Source organism: Ursus arctos, unplaced genomic scaffold, assembly GCF_023065955.2.
Source record: "Ursus arctos isolate Adak ecotype North America unplaced genomic scaffold, UrsArc2.0 scaffold_34, whole genome shotgun sequence".
NCBI classification, from domain to species: Eukaryota; Metazoa; Chordata; class Mammalia; order Carnivora; family Ursidae; genus Ursus; species Ursus arctos.
The window spans coordinates 12,236,166-12,242,726 of record NW_026623030.1 but is presented as its reverse complement, the minus strand read 5'-3'; the positions used below and the strand labels follow the sequence as shown (position 1 = coordinate 12,242,726).

General features: G+C 41.2%; 1 pseudogene; it reads right to left on the bottom strand.

Annotated features, from left to right (window-relative positions):
* Positions 1-5,900: 5,900 nt before the first annotated feature.
* Positions 5,901-5,967, bottom strand: LOC113245075 (U4 spliceosomal RNA; annotated as a pseudogene).
* Between the last annotated feature and the right edge of the window lie 594 nt (positions 5,968-6,561).

Here is a 6,561-nt window from a genome sequence, read left to right as displayed (position 1 = left end):
GGTGAGCTGAGGGGGTGTGGAAGGCAGGTAGAAATGGGAAGGATCAGATCATTGAGGGCCTCATAGGCCAGGGGAAGGAGGCTATTTTTAAATAATTTTTTTAAAAGATTTTATTTATTTATTTGACAGAGAGAGACAGCCAGCGAGAGAAAGAACACAAGCAGGGGGAGTGGGAGAGGAAGATGCAGGATCCTAGCAGAGAAGCCTGATGTGGGGTTCAATCCCATAATGCCGGGATCACGCCCTGAGCCAAAGGCAGACGCTTAACGACTGCGCCACCCAGGCGCCCCAGGAGGCTCTTTTTAATTACGAGCATCTGCTATGTGCTCCTGGGCTAGGTGCTGGGGATACAAATGTGAATAAGATAGTGGGCCCACAGAGGATGATATAGTTAATTCTCTCTGGGGTGAGTCTAGGCAGGCTTCAGGGTGAGATGACATTGGAGTTCATTTGAAGGATGACCAAGAACCCATTATGTGGAGAAAAGGGAGAAGCGGCAATTGTTTCCCACACACTATGCTTGTGATTCTCTCTATGCAAGTAGTTAAATTGCTGACTCCTGGGTCCTATCCCTAGGGATGGTAGGGCCCCAGAATCTGTATTTAACACAGCATTGTCATGATTCTGATACAGGGGGGGACCTCACTTTGCGAATACTGCTCCATGGCTTTCTTGTCACTTTTCTGGTGCTCAGTGGAATATGAATGTCTCGGCAAGTCTTATTCCAGTTGGAAAGCATTGCCTGGCTTGTTGTATTCCAGGACCCAGGGATGGAAGAGAAAGGCAGAAGGAGCTAGTCTCTGCCTCTCTATGTTCCCAGTTCTCCCTTCTCTTGTATGAGGAACTCAGAGGGGATAAATGACGCCCCCCCAAGCTGTACAGCTTAGAAGAGGCCCACCTGGACACTGACTTCAGGCCTATGGGCCCTGAGTCCAGCTCTCTTTCCCCTTCCCAGCTATACTCAGGCTGTTCTTCCCCGGAGATCCCTGCACACGCCATCCAGGAAGCCAGCGTCCACCGATTTGGAGGTCAGCTCTGACTCACCGCAGAGGGAGCCACATGAAGCCGAGCGGGCCAGCTGCCACGAGACTGGGGAGGAAGATGTACACGGCTGCTCCACGCAGAGCTCGGAGCGCGCAAGTGCCCCAAACGCCGGGGTTTTCCTGCCAACGGACACACATGGAGATGGAGGGAAAAAATCCCACAAAAATGTTCAGACCACAGGAAATATGTTGGCAACTCTCAGAGGTATAGACAGGGGTTCTTGCAAGAACAGGCTGGTATGAGGCAGGCGCCAGAGATGAGAGTGGGCCTGACGGCCGGGAGCGTGACTAACAGCCCGCCTTCCCTGAAGTCCAGCCTTCTGTCCGTGCTGAGCTGGGTGTCTATGCAGCCGCCACCGCACCAGAGCTGGAGTTGGAGCTGGAGCTGAAGAAGTGGGTGATAAGCATGTAGCTGTGTAAGCTTGCAGTCACACAAGTGTGTGATTGTGTAAGTGACTAAGCAGGTCAAAGGGCAACCCCGGAGGAGGGCAAGCAGATCAGTGAGTAAGTGTGCAATTGGGTTAGCACACAAGAGTGCAAGCATGTTAGAGGTCCACGTGCAAGGAGACAAGCGTGTGGCACGTAAGGAGGTGAACATGTGAGCTGGGAAGTGGGTAAGAATGTAATCGAGCAGCTAGGTCAGGGAGGAAGCTTATACTTGTGTGGGCAGGAAGTTTGTAAATACGTAAACATGAGCGAGTAGGCAATCTCTTACGTGGATTAGCGTGTACGCGGGTGAATGGGGAAGCACGTGAAATGTGGAAGCTTGCTGCTGGAGGTGAGTCGTGCAGCTTCCACACACTGTACTGATGCATACTGAGCTGTTTTCGGAATTTCAACCAGATCGTGGTTTTGGCCTGTAATATGGTGACATGACAACATCTAAGACCCATTCTAGATTGCTCTCAGCACCAAATAGCCTTGGGTCATTTGGGACATTATTGTTACTTACAACACTGTCAGTGTTGCTGTAGGGCTGGTTCCCCAAAGTGGCCTTAGGTGTCCATGAAGTGATTTCGGGAGGTACAAAGATAAACACTTCTTTCCCTATCAATCATTACATGCATCTTATAGGAAAATTTAAAACTGGCCCTCCGGATGCATGAGATCATCATACCTATTGTTTCTTAGAATGAGTTAAAATTGGTAGTACATGTTGGGCTTTAAAAACTCGAATTGACCTATAGCTGGGGCCCATATAGACACCTTGAGTTGCAGGTAGTAGTAGCAGGAGCCAAGTCCTGGGCCATAATGGCTTCCATTCCACAACCAGGGCATCTTTCCATCATGGCAGCAGCAAAATCCTGTGTGTCCTTGCTTTCCACCCAGTGGCATAGGGAGACCTGGGCCCAGCCGTGTCTGCTCATCCCCACCGCTGCCAGAAGGTCCTCAATGACAGCAGGTGACCCAGAATAGCACTTCTCCCCGACATATGGCAGCAATAGGGATGGAGCGGGAGCCTCAGCATCACCAGGAGAATGAAGCAGTTGATAACAGCTTTGCGAGGGCTCAGAAAATTAAGCTGCCATGAGAACTCAAGCCCAGAGAACCAGGCCAGAACTTACACCTCAACAGGGAGATCGATAAAATACAAGATTTCCGTAGGATCAAGAGCCTCCTAATGTAATTACCAAAATGTTCAGGATGCAATAAAAAAATCATCTGTTACTGAGAACTAGGAAAACCACAATTTGAATGAGAGAAGAAATCATAAGAATGCTTCAACAATAACTACAAATTCTTTTGAAACAATTGTAAAGACAGAAAACCTCCATGAAGAAATCGAAGTTATAAAAAGAACCAAGTGGTGTTTATAGAACTAAAAAGTACAGTAACTGAAGTAAGAACCTTGCTTGATGGGTTCTCATTAGTGGAGTGGAGATGACCGAGAACTGAATTGTGAACTTGAAGACAGGACTATAGAACCACTCAGTCTGCACGACAGAGAGACAAAAGACGGAAAATATGTAAGAGACACATCTGATAAAGGACCCATGCACAATATGCAAAGAGCACTTAAAACTCAACAATAAGAAGATAAAGAACTTGATTAAAAAATGGGCCAAAGATTTAGCAGATACCTCACCGAAGAAGGTAGAAAGATGGCTAATCAGCATGTGAAAAGATGCTCCACATGATAAGTTCACATTTAATGCAAATTAACACAACAATTAGATACCACAACACACCCATCAGAATGTCCAAACAACATCAAATGCTGGTGAGGATGTGGAGCAACAGAAACTTTCATTCATTGCTGATGGGAATGCAAAATGGTACAACCACTTTGGAAGACATCTCAGCAGTTTCTTACAAAACTGAACGTGCTCTTACCATACAATCCAACAATCATGCTTCTAGTTTTACCAAGAGAAGTTGTAAAGTTATGTTCATACAAAAACCTACACATGAATTTTTATAGCAGCTTTATTTATAATTGCCAAAAATTGGAAAGAATCAAAGTATCTTTTGGTGGGGAATGGATAAGTCAACTGTGGTACATCCAGACAAAGAAATATTATTCACCACTAAAAAGAAAGGAGCTATCAAGCCATGAAAAGACATGGAAAAACCTTAAATGCATAGTATTAGGTGAAAGAGGTCAATCTGAAAAGCTTACATACTGTATGATTCCAACTGTAGACATTCTGAAAAAGGCAAAATTTATGCAGTCAGTAAATGATCTGTCATTGCCAGGGGTTGGGGGTAGGGAGGGATGAATATGGAGGGCACAAAGGATACATGTCATTACACATTTGTCTAATCCCATAGAATATATAAAACCCTATATAAATTCTAAGATAACTATGGACTTCAGGTGATAATGGTGTGTCTCTGTAGGGTCATTAGTTATAACAAATGTACCTCTCTGGTGAGGGATGTTGATAATGGGAGAGGCTATGTATGTGTGGGGGCCATGGCATATATAGAAAATCTATGTACCTTTATCTCAGTTTCGCGTTGAACCTAAAACTCCTCTAATTTTTTTAAAGCACTTTTTTTTTTTAAAGATTTTATTTATTTATTCGACAGAGATAGAGACAGCCAGTGAGAGAGGGAACACAAGCAGGGGGAGTGGGAGAGGAAGAAGCAGGCTCATAGCCAAAGAGCCTGATGGGGGGCTCGATCCCAGATCGCTGGGATCATGCCCTGAGCCAAAGGCAGACGCTTAACCGCTGTGCCACCCAGGCACCCCTCTAATTTTTTTTTTAATCTGAACAAATTTGAATGTAGCCTCATGGATCTGTGGGACAATAACAAAGGATCTAACTTTCATACCATGTTCCAGAAGTGGAAAAAGAGTGCGAGGCTAAAAAGGTGTTCAAGGAAAGAATATTTGAAAACTCCTCAAATTTGGTGAAGGACATAAAAATATAGATATATGAAGCTTAGTGAATCCCAAATAGGATAAACTAAAAGAGATCCACATCAAGGCACATCATAATTAAACTTTTAAAAACCAAAGACAAAGAAAAACATATAAACAGCCAAAGAGAAATGACACATTACTTATAAAGGAATTTAATCTTGAATGACAGCAACCTTCTCATCTGAAACCATAGGGTCAGGAGATAAATGGCACATTTTTCAACTGTGAAGAAAATAAAGAACTGTCAACCCCAAATTTAATATCCAGTGAAATTATCCTAAAGGAAGGAGAGGGGAAATAAAGCCATTCTAAATGAATGAAAACTAAGAGAATTTGCTGCTAGCAGACTTGCCACTAAAGAATGCCTAAAGTTTGTTCTCTTGTCAGAAAGAAAATAACAGAAGGTTTAGAAATTATAAAGCAATGGAATGAATATAAATAGAACTAAACTATCCTTCACCTCGTGATTTTTAATTATATTTTACAGTTGAAGCAAAATTTATCATACCATCCATTGTGGTACACAATGTATGTAGAGGAAATACTTAAGACAATTATATTGAAAAAGTGGAAAAATAAAAGGATCTGAATGGAAAATATAGTTTCTACACTTTATTCAATGTGGTAAATATCAACACCAGTGGGCTGTGATTAATTACATAGTTATATGGTAATACCTAGAACAGTTACTAGAAAAACTACAAATATATATTTGTATATGATACATTCTCTACAATAAATTGTACAATTTGTATGTATATTCTGTATATATTCAAAGCAATATGCTCTATTTTTTAAAAGATTTTATTTATTCATTTGAGAGAGAGAGAGAGAGACAGCCAGCGAGAGAGGGAACACAGGCAGTGGGAGTGGGAGAGGAAGAAGCAGGCTCCCAGCGGAGGAGCCTGATGCGGGGCTCGATCCCAGAACGCCAGGATCACGCCCTGAGCCGAAGGCAGACGCTTAACAACTGAGCCACCCAGGCACCCCCAGAGCAATATACTCTAAAACATCATAAATAAATTAAACTGGAACTCTAAAAATGTCACCTAAGTGTTTAACCTATGGGAAGGTAGTAAAAAGCAACAGGATGAAAAACAGGGAAAAAAAAACAGAAAACACATAATAAAATGGCAGACTTAAGCCATAACACATCAATAGTTACTTCAAATGTAAATGCTGTAAAGATACCAATTATAAGACAGATTGGCAAAATAGATAAAAATTATGATCCAACTATATACTGTTTATAAGCAATTCATTTCAAACATAATGATATAGGTAGATTGGAAGTAAAATGATGGTAAAAATTTATATCATTCAAACGTTAATTTTAAAAAGAAGAAATGACTATATTAATAGTCAAAAAATTAAAATTCAGAAAAGGAAAATCACTAGAAACAAAGAAGGACAGTATATAATGATAAAATGATCAATCAGCCAAGAAGATAGAGCAATCCTAAATGTATATGCACCAAACATCAGAGCTTCAATTAGCAATAATCGCGCCTCAGATAAACCTCATTGGCTACGATACTGCCACTGCGCAAAGCTTCAAACATCAGAGCTTCAAAATACAGAAGCAAAAGTGATATAATCAGGAAGAAATAGATAAATCCACAATTATAGTTGGGAATTTTAACTTATAATTCTCAGCAATTATGCTACTATAATTTTCAGCAATTATACTACTATGATAACTACTAGACAAAAAATTAGAAGAGATATAGAAGAATTGAACAACACAATCAACCAAAAGGGTCTAATGGACATATATAGAGCTCTCCACATAACAAAGACAAAATATATATACCTTTCAAGTGACCAGGGAACATTCACCAAGGTGAACTATATCCTGGGTCATAAAACAAACTTAAACAAATTTTTAAAAATTGAAATCATACAGTGATTTCTGTATGTGCTCTGACTATAATGGAATCAAGCTAGAAAACAATAATAGAAAGACAACAGGAAAATCGCCAAACTCTTGGAAATTAAATGACACACTTTAATATAATTCATAGGTTAAAGAAGAACTATCAAAGGAAATTCTTAAAAAATATACAACTGGGGTGCCCAGATGGCTCTGTTGATTAAACATCTACCTTCGGCTCAGGTTGTGATCTCAGGGTGCTGGGATCGAGTCCT